General features: G+C 56.7%; 1 protein-coding gene and 1 long non-coding RNA gene across 3 annotated transcripts in view; one reads left to right on the top strand and one right to left on the bottom strand.

Annotated features, from left to right (window-relative positions):
* The window catches only part of FAM163B (family with sequence similarity 163 member B), a 33,943-nt gene that overhangs the window by 3,878 nt on the left and 11,243 nt on the right, over positions 1–18,822 (bottom strand). The window lies entirely within an intron of this gene.
* Positions 4,247–12,776, top strand: LOC141583696 (uncharacterized). Of its 2 annotated transcripts, XR_012516482.1 has the most exons (4): positions 4,247–5,887; positions 5,990–9,254; positions 11,636–11,785; positions 12,065–12,776. It is a non-coding gene; the product is annotated as an uncharacterized LOC141583696 (long non-coding RNA). The 2 variants fall into 2 exon arrangements; XR_012516481.1 differs by having other exon boundaries at positions 4,247–9,254.

Here is an 18,822-nt window from a genome sequence, read left to right as displayed (position 1 = left end):
GCAACATAATCTCGAAGCAGATTCCATTGTTTAATGTAGCCAACCCCTTTCCTTTAAAATTTTTAGTTGCGGTAAAACACACGTAAAATGTACCGTCTTAGCCATTTTTTAAGTGTGCAGATTAGGAGCATCAAGTATATTTCACACTGTTGGGCGACTCATCTCCAGAATTTTTCATCTTGCAAAACTGAAAACCAATTCCCTTCAGATGTGTGGGTTTCTTACATTAAGGAAATATTTTTAGCAATGTTTTAATAAGCGTCTTTGTAGCTAAGTCACGGGAACCACCTGAACCTACTTCGGTAGCTTTCAGGACACATTCTTAGACGTGGGATTTCCAAGCCCAGGGACATGCCCTTTGCAAACTCCTTATTGTGGAAAACGTCCGCCAGACGCAACACAGAGTGACACGGTCTATCCGTGGCTGCTGGCATTCAGCTGATCCCTGTCCTGCGGTGAGCTGATAAACCAGCTCTAAAAGCACCCGGCTGGGAGCATTTGCTGATTTTCGTGCTGTAGATTTTCTTGCCATGACCAGTTTCAGTTAAAGCAAGGGTTGACAACCGGCTTACAAAATTCCTGAACGTTTCACTGTCACCTCTCAAACCAGTCAGAACCGGCGCCATCACATCCCTTCCTCAATGTCCCAAACCTCAATTTTTTTTTCCTTGCTGGGGGATGGGGTGGAGGAAGAGATTGGAGTATTTAAAGGAAATCACAGAGCATATCCGTTTACCCATAACTACTTCAGTGCAGAATCTGACGGATGAGGATTTAAAAAAAAAATTACCCAGCCTACGTTCAGCAGCAATCTCTGTCATCTCCGAAATGCCTTTTTTACAGTTGGTTAGTTCAAATCAGGATATCGGCTCTTTTTGCTCTAGAACAGCTCGAAACTCATTCACGGCCCCCACCCCCACGCTGTTTATTGGAGAAACTGGACTGTTTATCTGACAGAATTTTCCACGCCCTGGAGCTGGCCGGGATTCCTTGCCTGGCGTTGAACGTGCTCCTTTATCAGTGTTCTCTCAACTGGCTTCCTGCTGCATCTCTTCCAGGGGCCTGGTGTCTGCCGCCCCTCATCTTGATGTCACCATTCGCTAATGGTCGCAGCTGCCCTTGTCAGGTCCTGTGGGCTCCCAGCACACGGCTGCAGCGGGGCTGTGCGTTCACCTGGCTCGTCACTTCACTGGGAGTTACAAAGTAGCAAGACTTTCCAAACGTGTCCTTTCTTCCACATTTACAGGCTCTAGTTCTTCCCGAAAAAGCCCCAGAGCACATTCTCTTCTCATCTGGGTGGTTACCCTAGCCTGCAGCCTGCAGAGGGAAGACTCGGAGGATGGAGGTTCCGTTCCTGCCTTTACCCAGGATCAGAATGAGCTGGTGCCCTGTGAGGTCTGTGGATGTTTACAGTATCGATGCAATCTCACTGCTTTTTGAAAATAGATTTAATGTGTTTCAATCCACTGCAGTGGTTTTCTTTTTGATGTCCCAGTGATCTCACAGGGACTGTGTGGCACCAGGGGGTGTAGTGCTTACTTTTGAAGCTGAGTAAACAGGCCTGGAGAGAAGTGAGCTGCCCGGCACCCCAGTAAGATGAAGGGTCTGGGTCGGGTCAGGGCTGGATCCCCTGCTCCCGTCCACCCTGGGGCCCCTGCTGCCCTCCCCTGACTGCTGAATCCCATGTCTCCCCCACACGAATGGCCTGAATGCCACAGCATCTTTGGGGGAGCATGCCCTGTGCTGATATCAGGTTTGGGGGTGCTGGCCCAGTTGTGGCCCTCTTCTTTGTCCCCTGAGCCAGGAGGCTGGTGGCCACACCTGAGCCATCTGCTCCTGACATTTGGGCCACAGCTTATTGGTTTGGGGTGGACGTGCACATGTTGGAGACGCAGAAGGTGCCGGTCCCCGGTGGGAGCGGGGGAAGGCCATGGCTGCAGGAGAGATTGCTGCAGTGGTCCTGACTCTGGTGCCGATCCTTCCCAACACCCGCAGAGTGACTCCTGCGGTGTGTGTCACCTGGAGTGCATTTGAGCTATTTGCACCCCGTAATTATGGCTCCACTTCATCAGTGAGGGCACTCGCACAGCTTGAGAGGGGTTCTGGGAGGTAGTGTTATCTGTGGTCATGCAGGGATTATAATTCAGCACCGTCCTCCACCAGGGGCCATGGCTGGGGCTGACTGGTAGCGGGAGCCACGGTGTTCCCATAGGGAAGCATGTGCCTGGGTCAAGGGGCTCCCAGTGCTGTCAGGCTGAGACTGCAGGGAGGATGGAGACTGCCAGTGGCTGTGGGTGGGCTGAGGAGCTCAGGGATGGGTACGGGGGAGCCATGCAACACACCCAGGCTGGACTCCCAAGCACCAGCCTGGCTCTGCCTCTTGTTAGCTGCAAGAATGGGCCTCCAATGCCTCCATTCCTCTGCCTCAGTTCCATCCTCTGTAAAGCAGGAGAACCCCAGGGGTTCTGTGGGAAGGAGGTGCCTGTGCTCAGTGCCGTGCTGATGTTATTAGGACCTCGTCCCTCTCTGGGTCTAAGTCCTTCCTCAGGTCTCAGAAAAAGACTGCTTGCTATAAAGCTCTCTTTCAGGTCTGAGATGCAGCTGGTCCCTGGCTCCGCCCGGCTGCAGCTCCTCCGGGCCCAGGTCTCCTCCAGCAGCGAGCGGCCTGGCAGCGTGACGGGAAGGGTGCCGGCTCAGGCCAGGTGCCCAGGGCTGTCAGCAGCCACCCTCCGACACCCGGGCCGGTCCAGCTGGAGCCTCTCAGCCTCGCTCTGCAGATACACGCCCGCTGAGGAGCAGCAACGCCCGAGACGGCGCCAGGTCCCAGGGCCAGGCACAGCCGACAGACACATACACCGCTGGCAGCTCTGCCGGCGCCCGGCCTGACATCAGCCCCCAGTTCACTCTGATCAGCTCCCAGGAGCACTAGGGCCTCGCCGGGCCCCCACCTTCCTGCTGCCCCTTTGCTCTTGCTGTGCTCCACCCTCTGGAATGCCCATCTTCCCAGACCTACCCACCATCAAAGGCAAGCATGTGCCCTCCTCTTCCAGGAAGACTTCCTGAACTTTTAACGCACACCACAGAACTTCAAAACGTCAAATTCCAGAGCTAAGAGGGATCACGTCCTACCTTTTCATTTAATGGGGTAAGAATACGGACCGCCTGCTGCCCTCCCTGGGTGCTCACCTTCAGCCTCCTCCCTGCATGGACCCAAGGACTCTGCTTAGCTGTGGCCCAGGTGACACGAGCCTGAGGGGCCTCCATCCTGCTCTACTCTTGCTGGTGACCTTGGGTCACAGGCCTGTCTCAGGGTTCAGTTTTCTTATCTGTAAGAGCTCAGGGATGGGTACGGGGGAGCTTAGACACTGATTTTCTTATCTGTAAGGTGGGTGTGGCAGGGCTTAGACACTGATTCCTCCCAACTCTGGGGGACTTGGATTTTTACTCAGCCCTGCCAGGAATCCAGATGATTCAGACACACAACAAAGTCAGGATCACGAATGTAAAAAAGCATCGAGTGATAAAGTGATAAAGCCAGATGACACCCTCCAAGGGTGAGCAGAGAAGGGAAGGGCTACAGACATTTTGGCTCACAAGGACGCTTAAGCTCTGAGAAAGCTGAGTGCCTGAGAGAACCGGGGAGGACCTGGGTGCTCAGGGTGGTAATGGATCAGGGAGGAACCAAGGGGAACTTCCTGGAGGAGGAAGCTTCCGAGCTAGGCCTTGAAGGATGGGCTGGGAGAAGGAGGAGAGGGCCTATGGGTGCTGGGAACAGCACGGACCAAGCCTTAGAGGCAGAGCCATGTCGGGCAGGCCCAGTGGCCGCCTGGTGGAGGCCACTCTGCCCCTGCTTTGTGATGCAGGCAGCACCCCTCCTCCAGCTCCCTTGAAGCCTCCACACTGCCAGCCAAGACAATTTGGCAAGAATAGCGCTGAACTGTTTATCTGCCCCCTGGGACCATAAATGGTTTTAAAGCTTTATAAATGGCTTTGCCTCCCTGTTCCCACCCCGGGTTTTTACAGGGACAGGTTGTGAGATGGGGCCACCCTGTGCGTCCCCTGCCCCCATCCACAGAGTTTCTGGTGAAGGGGCCTGGGCAGGCAGCAGTCCCCTGTCTCGTCTCAGCAGCCGGCAGGGAGAGCTAGCTGCGCTCACAAGCTTCAGTTGTCTCCTGCAGCACCGAGGACCGACTGGTGTGGACCTGGGGAGGCGGGGGTGGGGGGTGGGGGATGGGCAGGAAACACCTGGAGGCAGAGCCAGACACCAGCCTCCACCTGCCTCCCCCGGGAGCCCCTCCCCACACCCGGCTTTGCCTGGCAGGAGACCCCTGCTCACTGCCATCTGGGCCACATGTCCTGTGTCGAATTTCAGACTCTGCTAGTTTTCTGTCCCTCTTGCCGCATCCCCCTCACTTGCTGTAAAGCCTGAGGGGATGGAGCCTCCAGAGCCTATGGAGTTTGTGCCCCAGCCCCAGCCCCCGCCACTGCCTTGCATGGTGCAGGGCCCGTGCGACACTTAAGGAATTCACCTGAGATGCCCAGCGCTCCTGGTAGGAGCCAGGGAGAAGCCGAGACCTTCTGGCCGTGCCCTCTGGCTCATCCAGCCCTGCATCTTCCAAACCCACCGGGCCCCAGGACAGGGGAGCCTGGTGAACACACAGCGTCCCCCACTACAGTGCGGCTGCAGGGATCCTGCAATCTGACGGCTTCATAGGCAGCCGCTCCAACCAGGTGAGGCGGGCGCCCTCCACTTCCAGACAGGGAAACCCAGGCCGGGGTAGAATGGGCCGTCCCAGGGGCCCAGGGCAGAGCTGGGCCTGGAACCCAAGCTCCTGGCCTCACGGTCAGACTCCTCCCCACACTGGCGTCTCGTCGAGGGCTTACGGAGACTCAGAATGCCTTTTCCTCCACAAACACATCTGTCTGGTTACAGAGGCGCTCCCACTACCTGGAAGCCCAAGGGCCCCGGCGTCCTCGATCGGAGCGCAGCCCGCAGAGTTCCTGTCTAGACCTCCTGCACATTTGTTCCTAATTTCATGCTCCGCAGGCTCCCAGATGCCGGCTTCAGTAATAAATAGACGAGGAAGTGCTCGGCTGCCCTGCGCTGCTGAGCTTGGTCTCCAAGACGTTATCCAGAGCCCAGCTGGGGGTGGGCTGGCAGGAAGGGGTCTGGGGGGCCTGGAGGGCAGTTCCCAACAGCACCTGGAATGTCTGCCTTCCCAGCTCGAGCCCCAGCTCAGCTGCAGGGGGGAGAGGGCAGTGAGTCAGGCCCCTGCCCACCACCATTCTGAGCAGCTTACGGTCTGTCTGGGACGGCAGAAAACGCCCACGGCAAGGGCACTGATGCTGCCGGGCTTAGCACGGACTGGGAGCTGGTGTTTGGGAAACTCTCCCGTGCCCAGGGTTTGCCCATTTGGTTGGCTGGATTCCTTGAGGGGTCCCCAGAAAGAGCACAGGGACAATGGCATTTTGCTGGCCATTTCTGAGGTTCCACAGATTTCTAGAAGCTCTCCCCAGACCCCAGCTGAAGGGCACCCTGGGGTCAGTACCATGGACAGGCTCTTAGAGTCTGTGGTTCATGGCCCAGTGGGAGCAGGGTGCGCAGTGTGTGCTTGGCACAAAAGAGTGAATGGTGATGCCCGGGGCCCCTGTGCTCTTGAAGAACGGAAGCCGTTTCCACGTTGGGCCAGGCGAAGCTGGGCAGTTGGGTGGGAGTGAGGCAGGGGTGGGGTCTGACTGGGAGCAGTGGATCTCTGCCTTTCTCAGAGCTGCCATTCAACCATATCGGGGGTTGTAAGAACCACCGTGATCACAGCCAGGCTTCGTGGAACTCTGAGCATTCATCTCGTCTCGCCCTGGGACCTGTCAGCATAGGCGGCTTTCCCAGGTGACGGCGTGAACTGTGGCAAGAGCCCATTTCCCCGGCCATCGGGGAAGCAGGGGCTCCGACATCTCTCTGCAAGGAGATAGCCTGACCCATATTTTCTAGGGAGTAAACTGAGGCCAGAAGAGTGAGATGATCCACTGAGCAACAGAAAACCCTACCAGACAGACCTGTCCTTGCTCCTTAAGGAGTCTGGCTGGAGCTCAAAGCCGATCCCTGTCTGGAGTCCAAGCCACAGAGGCCCCAATGAAGACAGCTTCAGCTGGCCCGAGACCAGGGCCAGCCCTGCCTGGCCCACCACGGGCATGGTGTGGAGCTGGGAAGGGGAGTCGAGAGGTGCTGTGGACCAGGAGGAGAGGAGCTGGAGCCAACGCATAGGCTGTGGATGGCTGGGAGGCCTTGGAGCCATAACCAGGAAGCAAGAAACTGAAGGGAGTAGGTGACTGTCTCCCACAGCCTGATCCCCAGGAAAGTCATCTGCCAACTTCAGGAACCATCAGGTAGGGCAGGGAGAGTCAGGATCAGGCCTCCCGGCCTCCGTCATGGGCCTGTGCCAAAGCCACCGGGGGCTCCATGGTCCTCAGTGGTCACTGCTTCCTCTGACCCAGTGGGCAGGGCTTAGGCTTCGGTGCAGTTAGAGGCTGGGTCAGGTGGAGCTGAGAGAGCCCCCACCAGGCAGGGTGTGGGAGGAGAGGGGGCCCCAGCTGAGGGCTGCCCAGCTGCTCCCTGGGCCTCCTGGAGATGAGGGGCTTATGTCTCCCATGGACGTGGCTGGGACTCCCATCTGGAGCTTTGGGTGGTCTGAGGGAGGTGGGCATTCAGACCATCACCCTAAGAGTCAGGCCTTCCTCAAACCCCAGCTTCTGCCCAATCCAACTAACCCCACTTTCTCAGACTGGCGTCCCTGAGGCCCTTTCCTGGGGTCTCCTTGGGAGCCCCTGGAGCAGAGAGAGGAAAGGGAGAGAGAAAGAAAAAAGGGTGATGGAGGAATGAGGGGCGAGCCTGAGTGAGGAGGGAAGGGTGGGAGCCCAGTGCTTGCCAGGACCTCACTGCTGCCATCTGCAGTGAGGCAGGAGGCCAGGAGCAGCCACGGAGGCAGGTGAGACGCCCCTGTACCCTGAGCTGCAAGGCCGGGCAATGGGGGAGATGGCGGTACTCCCTGCTTTGGCACCAGGGAACCTCGGACCCTGCTCAAGAACCATTAGCTGGTCCCAGCCCCTTTCTGCTGAGACCGAGTTGAGGATGGTGGGAGATGGGGACACCACTGGCCCTGTTGGGGGCAGAGCAGCAGGCAGTGCCACAAGGCGCTCAAATAGATCATGCTGGCGGGAGGCCCAGCCTGCAGGGCCTTCTGTCAGGCAGGCTGCTGTGCTACTCCAGGCCCTTGAACAGAAAGATCTAGAGAAGAACTTGCAAAAATGTAGCTTGAGCTGTGGCCGCTGCTGTCAGGCCTGGAGCTGTTGCCTCTGGCTCCAAGTCCTGCTTGCCCAAAGGAGGGTATACCTGGGCTGCGTGATCCAAGGAGGTGGGCTCCAGACTCTGGGGTGAGGGTGGGCTCAGTGCTGCAAAAGGATCTAGCATGCTGAGGGATCTACTTACTGTGTTGAGGGAATGTAGCATGTTGAGGGATCTGGCGTGTCGAGGGAATGTAGTGTGTGAGGGATTTAGCATGCTGAAGGATCTAGCATGTTGAGGCATCTAATGTGTTGAGGGATCTAGCATGCTGAAGCATCTAGAATGTTGAGGAATCTAGCATGTTGGGGGATCTAGCATGTTGGAGGATCTAGCATGTTGGAGAATCTAACGTATTGGGGGATCCAGCATGTTGGAGGATCTAGCATGCTGAAGGATCTGGCATGTTGAAGGATCTAGCATGTTGGGGAATCTAGCATGTTGAGGGATCTAGCATGTTGAAGGATCTAGCATGTTGGGGAATCTAGCATGTTGAGGGTCTAGCACGTTGAGGGATCTAGCATGTTGAAGAATCTGGCATGTTGGAGGATCTGGCATGTTGGAGGATCTGGTGTGTTGAGGGATCTGGCATGTTGGATCTGGCATGTTGAGGGATCTGGCATGTTGAGGGATCTAGTGTCTTGAGGGATCTAGCACGTTGGAGGATCTGGCATGTTGAGGGATCTGGCATGTTGGAGCATCTAGCGTGTTGAGGGATCTGGCATGTTGAGGGATCTGGCACGTTGGAGGATCTAGCACGTTGGGGAATCTAGCATGTTGAGGGATCTAGCACGTTGGAGAATCTGGCATGTTGAGGGATCTAGAGTGTTGGAGGATCTGGCATGTTGAGGGATCTGGCATGTGAGGGATCTGCCATGTGGGAGGATCTAGCATGTTGAGGGATCTAGCATGTTGGAGAATCTGGCATGTTGAGGGATCTAGCATGTTGGAGAATCTGGTGTGTTGAGGGATCTAGCATGTTGGAGGATCTGGCATGTTGAGGGATCTGGCGTGTTGAGGGATCTGGCACATTGGAGGATCTAGCACGTTGGGGAATCTAGCATGTTGAGGGATCTAGCATGTTGGAGAATCTGGCATGTTGAGGGATCTAGCACGTTGGAGAATCTGGCATGTTGAGGAATCTAGAATGTTGGAGGATCTGGCATGTTGAGGGATCTGGCATGTGAGGGATCTGGCATGTGGGAGGATCTAGCATGTTGAGAGATCTAGCACGTTGGAGAATCTGGCGTGTTGAGGGATCTAGCATGTTGGAGAATCTGGCGTGTTGAGGGATCTAGCATGTTGGAGGATCTGGCATGTTGAGGGATCTGGCATGTTGAGTGATCTAGTGTGTTGGAGGATCCAGCATGTTGGAGGATCTAGCATGTTGGATCTAGCATGTTGGGGTATCTACCATGTTGGAGAATCTGGCATGTTGAGGGATCTAGTGTGTTCACAGATCTAGCATGCTGCTGATCCACTCATTGTCAAGATGGGTGTCTGTGCCCCCCAGAGAGGAGGCCTTGCCCAGGGTCAACTGGCACATCTGCTGCAGAGTGAGACACAGGCTAGGCACCCTGAATGGTTGTGGGCACCATGTTGTTGGTAGAGGGGATAGGAGGAGGGCAAAGGACTGGGTTTCTGGGTGCTGAGCTCAGCAGCCTCTCCCAGAAACCCCCAGACCTCTCCTGCTCCGAATACCACATGGTCTGAAATATTTATGCACATCCCTAAAGAAGCCTATGCTTCAGGCCCATCTCTCTGGCAGGCCCTGCAACTGTTGACATTGGTGGTTTCAACACAGCAGAGAAAGCTGCTCAGGTAGAATGCTCAGCAATCCTCCGAGGACCTGGGAAGTTCCATGACCTGGGGCTCCTGCCCATGCCATCCTGTATTGCCCCACTGGAGTTCCTGAACTGTAAGTCTAAACAGATTGCTGCCTCACTCAAACACCCTACATGGTTCCCCGTGCCTCCTAATAAGCACAGGATCCTGTGCCAAGCACCATTACCTCTGTGCCAGGAGGGCATGGCACCCTTCACCAATGTCTTTCATTGCTTGGACAGCCCAGGCAAGGTTTATTATTACGCCCATTTTACAGACAAGAACAGACAGCCAAGGAGCCTGGCACGGGGAGAGAAAGCACAGGGTCAAATGGTCAGGGGTGAGGGCTCCAGGGTGAACACGGTGTGCCACTTCAAATCGGACGTCTCTCCTTTTCCTTCCGTGCCCCACTCTCAGCTTGCCTGTAGGGACGGAGTAAACTTGCCACCTTCCCTGCATCAGACCTAAGCCCCATGAAGGCAAGAGCCTGGCTTCCCACTGCAGTTCTGCGGCCACCACGGGGCGGCACAGTTCACGCACACAGTAGGGCTGCATTGGCGCTGATTTCAGTGCAGTGGGGGCCGCTGGGCACACTTGCACTGCAGGCCCTGAGTGGGCTGGAGTCTTGTCCCCATGGCCCCCACTCTCACCTGCCTGGTCCCCATTGTTTCCTGGGGGAGGCGGGAATAGCAGCACAGAGCTGCAGGCCAGGCCAGGGCTCCGGACCGCCAGGGGAAGGCAGATGAGATGCATCAGGAACTTTCTGGGCTGTGGTTTCCCGATGCCCCAGCGTGGATCAGGAAATGGGGGGGTGGGACGGTGGGGTTTGAGAACCCCGGGCAAGTCCCAGCTCAGCTGCAGACAAAGCTGGCATTTTCTCCCCCTTAAAAATAACAATGTGCAGAAGTTAGGTTCTTAAAACTCTCTCTGCTGCTTTTCTTTCTTTCTTTCTTTCTTTTTTTTTTTTTTTCAACTTCCTCTTCCAAGAACTGGGTGCAGCTCATGGTCCCAGTTCAGGGCCTGGAAGGCAGACGGGAGGGAGGGCTAGGCCAGGACTTGCTGGAACCACCAGAACTCTTCTTTATTAAACACATAACTAAGCCCCGTGCTGGGCTGGGGGCTCCCCGGTGCTTCCATGAACCCCACAGGCACGGTCGGCACGGGCGCTGTGAGCATCCTCAGGCAAAGATGAGGAAACTGAGGTATGAAGAGGGAGGAAGCACAGCCTGGATCCGATTCCAAGCCTCTCCCCTCCAGAGTGGCCCAGCACCTCGAGTTCATGTTCAATAAAACTCTTAGCCGGGCGCGGTGGCTCACGCCTGTAATCCCAGCACTTTGGGAGGCCGAGGCGGGTGGATCACGAGGTCAAGAGATCGAGACCATCCTGGTCAACATGGTGAAATGCCGTCTCTACTAAAAATACAAAAAATTAGCTGGGCATGGTGGCGCGTGCCTGTAATCCCAGCTACTCAGGAGGCTGAGGCAGGAGAATTGCCTGAACCCAGGAGGCGGAGGTTGTGGTGAGCCGAGGTCGCGCCATTGCACTCCAGCCTGGGTAACAAGAGCGAAACTCTGTCTCAAATAAAATAAAATAAAATAAAATAATAAAAATAAAACTCGTAGATGCTCAGTAAGGCCCTTTCTGACTCAGCCTCATGGAGAGGAGCAGACAGAATCTGCTTGGCAGGAACATACCTAGAGTCCCGGGAGAGGCCTGAGAGCTAGCAGACACATGGAAGGCACCCCAGACCCCAGCCAGCAGTGTGGCCAGGAAACTCTGCCCCCAGCCAAGAATTCCAGCCCTTACCAAGGTCTCCTCTGCCTGAGGGGCTGCTGGGTGTCCAGAGGCCCACGGAACAGCATTCTCAGTCAGGACATGGGACACACGGGGCCAAGTTGAGAAAAACCTGGATACTCCTGTTGCCGTTTGTGAAGGAAGCTTCCTGGGATCCCGAGGAAGGCAGCAGCTCCACAGCCACGTCCCTGCCTCTGCGCTGGCAGAAAGGGTTTCTGCTTGGACTCCTCAGCGGGCAGGCAGGCTCTGGACAGGGCAGGGCCCAGCTACTGGGACATCCTGGTTTATCTTCCAAGGTCCAAGCCCAGCCCACCCTACTCACGAACGGCTGCCTCCCTTCTGGGTCTACTTGCCCTGCCACGACCACCCTCTGCCAAGCGGCTGGCCTCCTGGGGCCGGGGCAGCCTCTTTGGTGGCAGATGCCTGCCATCCCCTGGCACTGGGCCCCTGCCTCCCAACCCTCTCCATCCTGGGACCAGCGGGCTTGGTATTCATGTACGCCAGGAACCAGGTGCTGTTCTAGATGCGGGAGACACCCAGGCTCAGCCTCAGGGCCCTGCCCACCTGGGTGTCCGGGGAGGGGGCAGTATCTGCGGCTGAGATGACACCCACATTGCTCCTGTTAGGGCCACGCACACACCACTCATCCTGCCCCCTCCTCCTGGCTTGTCTCCCTGCAGGGGACCTGTCTCCGCAGCTGGCGTGCACTCTCCACAGCAGAGGTCGTCCGGGCCTCCCCAGCGGCCTGTCCCTCAAACTGGGCTTGCACCAGCATCCCCTGAACGCACTGAAACCTGACTGTGGGCTCCACCCTGCAGCTCCGGACTCAGGTGTGCGGAGAAGATGCCTTTCTCCCCAGGGCCCGGGGAATGCCAATGCTGCAGGTGCGGGAGTGCATGGGAGAACCACAGTCCTGAAGGGTGGCCCAAAGCAAGTCCGGCCCAGCAGGGGCTCTTCTGAGTGGGTCCAACCTGACCCTCACCCTTCCCTGTCTGCATGGCCTCTGTCTCAGGATGGGGACCGCTCTGAGGATGTGCCCACTGGCCTCGGGGACCATCCCTTGGCCCGGGAGACCCCTGGCACCCCTGGCACTGCCCTCTCCCTTCCAGGTGACTGACTCCTTCTGGCTCGTTAAGACGGTGCCGGGCCTCACCTCCTCCAGGAAGCCTGCATGTCCCCACTGCTCCCAGCCTGGCCCACCTGCTTCATTTTCCTTGTTTTTTCTGGAGCTGCTCCCTTGGACAGGACACTGTGACCTCAAGTCCAGCTCCATGAGGGTGGGCTTTTGGCCTCCCCTTGATGCACAGGCCTGGTAAACAATAGGTGCTCCATAAATGCCTGTGAGTTGAGTCACTAGTTGAGGTGGAGCTCCTTGGAGCCAAGCACCTGAGAGGGGCAAGGTGCTGCTGTGTCCCTGCAGGACTTCTTATGTAAGGAGGTCACACCTGCAACTCCAGGGAGCGGAGGTGCACCCCCCTCTGCTGTCTTGGAAGCCCTGGGAAAGTCATCCTGGACTCAGAATTGATCTCACTCCTGGGCGGCCTGAGAGGAGGCCGAGGGTGTGTCCAGCAGCCACTAATGTCCACCCCACCAGTCAGGCGGATGGGCAGCTTGGAGGCACAGACGAGTGCCTTCCCTCTTCCAGGACGACACCCACGCTGGCTGTGCTGAGGGCCTCACAGAAGAAGGGTGAAGGGGGCTGGGCATGGGGGCTCATGTCTGTAATCATGGCCCTTTGCGGGGCTGAGGCAGGTGGATCACCTGAGGTCAGGAGTTCCAGACCAAACTGGCCAACATGGTGAAACCCCCATCTCTACTAAAAAAAAAAAAAAAAAAATTAGCCGTGTGTGGTGGCTCATGCCTGTAATCTCAGCTACCCAGGAGGCTGAGGCAGGAGAATCGCTTGACCCTGGCTGCACACTCAAATCACCTCAGGCAGTGGCGTCTGCCCCAGACCCGGCAGCATCCCAGGCACTACTGACAGGACAAGCTCTGGGGTGGCCCAGGAATCAATACTCGCTTAGCTTTGTGGGTGCAGCCCAGGCCGAGGCCCTCTGAGTTAGGACAGGGAGTGTGAGTGCCGTGCGCCTGTGCCATGCAGGTCACCAGGAAGAGAGCTGCTCCTCATGGGTCTTTACAGGGACTTGGGTCATGCTGGGACCTGAAGAAGGTTTTCCCCATGTCGAGGTGCCCATTTCGCAGATGAGCAAACAGCGGGGAAGTGGTTTGCCAAGGAAACGCAGCCAGCAGGAGGCAGACCCACGCGTCTCAGCATCTCTTCTCGCTCAGCCAAGCACGCAAGGCCACACCTGGAGTCGGCTGTCTCCTTCTGTATCTCATCTCCAGCAATTCTGCCCATGTAGTTTCCTCAGTAGCTCCAGAGGTCAGAATCTGTCCACTGCCATCCATGCCCTCTGCCACCCACCCCCAGCCACTGCCGCTGCCTCCTCTGCCAGCCGCGGTCACGCCCCTGCTCCCAGGCCCTTGCCTTCATGCCCCTGCTCCAGCCAGCCTGTTGGTGCCACCTCTCCCTCCCAGGCCTGGATGCCTCTGACGCTGGGTCCACACGTGCCCGGAAGTCAGAGGACTTGGGTAGGAATCCATACTCTCCCCATTAGCATCAGAGTGACCATGGCTTCAGTCTCGTCTCTAAAACAGAATTATGACAATCTCCAGCCTTCCTCCCTCCTGCTTCCCTCCTCTCCGGTGCTGAGAGCCAGCTGTGTGCCAAGCACAGTGCGGTGCTGGGGCCAGGGTCCCTGCCTCATCCTGGCCCAGGGAAATGGGCTGTCGGCAGGCTGGATGTGCACCCCAGCCCTGGATCTCAGACACCACCCATGGGCTGGCGGTGCCGGTGGCTTTGATGGTGCCTCGCTGACCTCTCCTTGGAATTTCCCTCCTAAGTCTGGGCTGTGAGCTCCAGGGCAGGCCTATCTCAGCCACAGCCACTCCCCCTCTGCCACCCCCAGATCCACGGGACCGGGTACAGGTCTTCAATGAGAGGAGATGACAAGAGTGGCCTGTGTGGGGCAGGCTCTGGGGCTGCAGGGACATTTCTGTGACTGTGCCAACTGGGAGGGCCTCGATGATGTTTGAACAAAACAAGAGCAGCCTGTGCAGACCGCGCTGTGGCCCACGTCTCATCCCAGCAGCCACAAACGGAGCTGTGCCCTCGAACAGCGGCAAGGTCACCTTTGCAGTGCGTTTATATCCCCTATGACGTCCCCATTAGTCCATCCAAGGAATCTCTCTGGAACACAGATCCTGATCTAGGCCCCAAACACGTGAGGTCCTGGGCCCTCCAAGGTTGCCCCTGATTTACACTTCTGGCCTCACCTGCACTGCCCCAATGCCCTTTAGACTTCTCTGGGTAAGAGGTTGTTCCTCTGGCCTCCCAGCCACCACCTTGGTATTTTCTTGCTTCTAGGCCTTTGCTAGTGCCAGTCCCAGGACCTCAAACTCCCCTCAGCTCTGTGTACTGAGACTCCTGGCTATCTGTCCTCATGCTCCTGGAGCAAGCCTTTCCGGATTCCCACCCCTGGAGATGGCTCTCTCTTCTGGGCTCTAGTAGCACCTACTGCCTGCACCACATGGTTGGCATTTATAGTATATATCAACCATTCAGCAACAAATATTCCTCGAGCACCTGACTGCATCCTGGGCCCAGCTCTGGGTTCCTGTCTTTGTGGAGTTTTCAGTCTTTCAGGGGACATGAATGTGCACTGGTGGTTGTGGGGGTGTAGGGAGGGAGAATGGGGAGTGCTAACAGGGGCGGCAGCCAGGAGAGATGGCTCTGAGTGAGCGGCTCCGACGCTGAGACCTGAGGATGAGCAGTGAGAAGATGGGAAAGTGCTCCCCGATGCAGGAGATGGCACGTGCAAAGGCCCGGAGGCAGGCGGGGCGAGGTAGGACCTGGAGAAGCTCACCCTGCTTGGAGCATAAGCCCAGGAGGAAACGAGACAAGAAGGGCGAGGTCAGCAGAGACCCGGTGGGCAGCAGAGTGGCGGTGCCTGAGCCAGCCTTCCTGGGGCCCTGTCCCTGTCTCCCCCGCCACAGCCCGGCACTCCTTCCTCTCTGAAACTCTTTCCAGGCCAGTCTTCCTCACATCTGTCACCGAGCTGCCTGGGGAGCGGGGCTACAGGACTATGTGTTTGTTTTGTTTTCGTTTTTGAGACAGAGTCTCCTTCTGTTGCCCAGGCTGGAGTGCAGTGGTGCAATTTCGGCTCACTGCAACCTCCGCCTCCCAGGTTCAGGTGATTCTCCTGCCTCAGCCTCCCGAATAGGTGTGACTACAGGTGCGTGCCACCATGCCTGGCTAAGTTTTGTAGTTTTAGGAGAGACAGGGTTTTGTTATGCTGGCCAGGCTGTCCTTGAACTTCTGACCTCAAGTAATCCTCCCACCTCAGCCTTCCAAAGCGCTGGGATTCCAGGCATGAGCCACCGCACCCGGCCAGCACTGTGCATTTCTAACAAGCACCTGGTGCTGCTGGTGTCCGACCTCACACCACGCTTTGAAGACAAGGGGCCGCAGCCCTTGGCTTCTGGGACATCGTGTGCTCCCCGATTTCCCCTCCCCACCTTGGTTGGCTCCTCCTGCTCTCCTGACCTCTAGGTGTGAAGGGGCCCAGGGTCAGGCCTCAGGCTCCCCTTCCCTCCCCATAGCCACCCTTCCCACAGCGGCTTCCCCCGCTTTACAGCTTCCAGGCCACGTATCAAAAATATCCCCCGTCCCATGGTTGTTCTCTGTCCCCTTAACCTGCTTGGTTTGTGCCTTTACCCCATACTTAATGTATTATACGTTCTGTCTGTTTCTTCCCTCTGGAATTTGAGTTGCTGAGGAAGGGGGCTCGGTCTCTTTATTCCAGTGCCTGGAATGGTGTCCTGGGCCCATGGTGGGTACCTGATGACTCTCAGCCGAACGAGGGGTGAATGCATCCAGGGGAAGGCTCAGAAGGGGGCCGGCCAGGAGAGTAATTGGACCAGTTCTGCTTTGGGGAGTGGCTCTGTGGCTGCAAGCACGAGGCGGGCATGGCGGGTGGGCACGGAGGCAGAGTGGGAGGAAGCCATTCAGAGGCTGTCATGGTCATCGGGCAGGGGGAGGTGGTGGGCTGGGGAGAAGTGGGTGGGGGCATGAACGGGAGGGAGCACTATCAGGGCTTGGTGGTGGTTTGAGGGGGAACAGGGAGAAGTCCTGGGGAACCAGAGGCTTCTGCCCTGGGCAGCTGGGAGCGGGAGCCCTGAGTTCGCCATGCTCCTGTCTAGGAGCAGTGGGTGGAGGCCGCTTGAATCCAGACCATGTATCACCTTGGCTACGTTTCTTGATCCCTCCATGTTTCAGTTTGATAAAATGGAGATGACAGTAGAAGTCACCCCACAGTTGGTGTGTGGGGGGTGACCCTTGTTATGCAGAGCAGCATCAGCCAGAGTTTCAGCCAAGATGGGGTTACAGGGACCAAGCTTGCCCTCTCGCCTGAAGGTGACATCAGGTGACAAAGGGAAGTACCCCTCAAGCCATGGGGGAGAGACAAGGAGGGCCCTGCGGCGACCCCAGCTCCCTCCAGCTATGTGCGGGGAGCTCAGGTGCAGCCTGCAGGTCTCCCTGAGTTGTGGAAAGAGCTGACAGCCCAAGGAGGCCAAAGTGGACAGAGGTCACAGGACACAAAACTGGGGAGGAGTGTGCTGCCTTGCAGGGGACCACACCGCCATGGGCTCTGCAGAGGGTCCCCCATGAGTAGCTGGCTGAACAGTGACTCAAATGTGAGCAAAACTACCTGAAGCCAGAGAAAGAGCCAGTTGACAGGATTCCAGGGAACAGTATCTGAAGCTCTTACAGGTCCAGAAAGAGTTTCTCTTCCCACCTATCAGGAAAAGCTTCTCATTCATGAAGCACTGAGTAGGAGCACTCAGGAGGGTTTGGACTAACAGCTGCTCTAGTCTGGTCTAGTACAGCTTAAAAGCAAGGCCTGAAAGGATCAAACTGTTTCCCAATAACTGGGCTGCATCCTGGAACAGACCTCACAAATAAGCATTGCAACATGACAATGAGATGGAATTCACAACGTCTGGCATCCAGTAAAAAAGTTACCCGGCATGGGAAGAAGCACGAAAACACAAACCGTAATGAATGGAAAACTGACTCACTGGATCTAACGCAGAAGTGGCACAGGTGACAGAATCAGGAGACAAGACTATTCAACGAGTTATTAACTGTAGCTCCTATGTTCAAAACGCCACCGGAAGGCTTGAATACGTTAGGCAGAGACACAGGAGATATGCAGAAGAACCAGCTAAACTTCTAGAGGTGAAAACATGGCAATGCCTCAGATGAAAACACGGTGGACGGAATTAACCTCGGACTAGATACTGCAGAAGAAAAGATTAGCAAACTCGCAGAGGGCAGCAGCAACCATCCAAAATGAAACAGAGAGAGAAACATCAACAAGCAAAGGAACAAACAGAATGGCAGCAAGGTGGCGATCTTTAAGTGGTCTAATAGACGCGTAACTGGAATCTCCAAAGAAGTTGGAGCTGGTGCAAAAAACAATTAGAAGAAATATTGGCTGAAACGATTTCCAAATCAGATGCTGTTATAAACCCACAGACCCATAAAGCTCAACAAACCACAAACACGAGAAACAGGAAGAAAATAACACCACGGAACGTTATAGTCAAATTGCTTAAAACCAGCACTGAAGAGAAAACTCTAAACAAAGAGAAAAGGGCTGCATGACCTATGAGCCCTGCTCCCCGGGCCCCGCTCCCCGCCGAAGGTGACAATGACGGCGGACTCCTTGCTGGAGACAATGAGACCCAGGAGACGGTGGAGTGGTGTCTTTCAGCCTGGAATGCGCAATCCAGAAAAAGAAAAAAAAACTTCCAAAATGAAAGAGAGATAAAGAGCAGCATTTACGTCGTCTCCTCGTCCAGGCTACTCCCAGGGGGAGGGCAGCAGTGTGGCTCCTCCCACACGCAGGGCTGGACCGACCCCTGTGGATTCCGACTTTCTCACTGGGTGTGGGTCCCAACCTGAGCCACAGTGACAACATCTAAGTGGCCAGTCTGGGGCTCCCTGCTGGGCCTTCAACCGCACAAAACCCAGCTTCGAGGCCACCCCGGAAGCCAGGTGGGGACTGGGTGAAGCCAGGCTTGTCTTGTAAGAGGTGGGATTGAGGAGACAGCAGCTCCTAAGGGGCTCTCCCACTGGGGATCCCAGTCCCTTGGGCCCAGGCCCTTCAGAGCAAGCGGGGGATGGAAGAAGGCACAGGTGGGGTGCAAGGCGTGCTCTGCACAACAACCCCGGACCATACACAACCCTCCCCATCACCATGGGAGTGTGAGAACAAAAGATGTGTGTGTGTGTGTGTGTGTGTGTGTGTGAGTGTGTGTATTACAAAAAACAACAAACCAAAAAATACATAATGTCTATTTTAGCTGTTCACAAGGTTACAGGCAGTTTCCATGGCTACAGCTGTGTGCTGCGTGTGCTGGGGTGAGAAGGTGGGGCTCTCCTTCACCCAACAATTGGGGCACTTGGACAATTTCTGCCCAGGAGCCAGGCACCCGCCGCTGGCAGAAGGGAGGGAGCGAGGGATCGAGGGAGGGAGGCAGGGAGGGAGGGAGGAAGGGAGGCAGGGAGGGAGGAAGGCAAGGAGAGAGGGAGGGAGGCAGGCAGGGAGGGAGATGAGGGGGAGGGAGGGAGGGAGGGAGGGAGGGAGGGATGGAGGCAGGGAGGGAGGAAGAGAGGGAGGGAGGCAGGGAGGGAGAGAGGGAGGGAGGGAGATATGGAGGGAGGGAGGCAATGAGAGAGGGAGGGAGGCAGGCAGGGAGGGAGGCAGGGAGGGAGGGAGGCAGGGAGGGTGGGAGGGAG

Source organism: Saimiri boliviensis, chromosome 2 (assembly GCF_048565385.1).
Source record: "Saimiri boliviensis isolate mSaiBol1 chromosome 2, mSaiBol1.pri, whole genome shotgun sequence".
Taxonomy (NCBI): domain Eukaryota; kingdom Metazoa; phylum Chordata; class Mammalia; order Primates; family Cebidae; genus Saimiri; species Saimiri boliviensis.
Note: the sequence above shows the minus strand (reverse complement) of the source record. Positions and strands in the feature narration are given on the sequence as shown.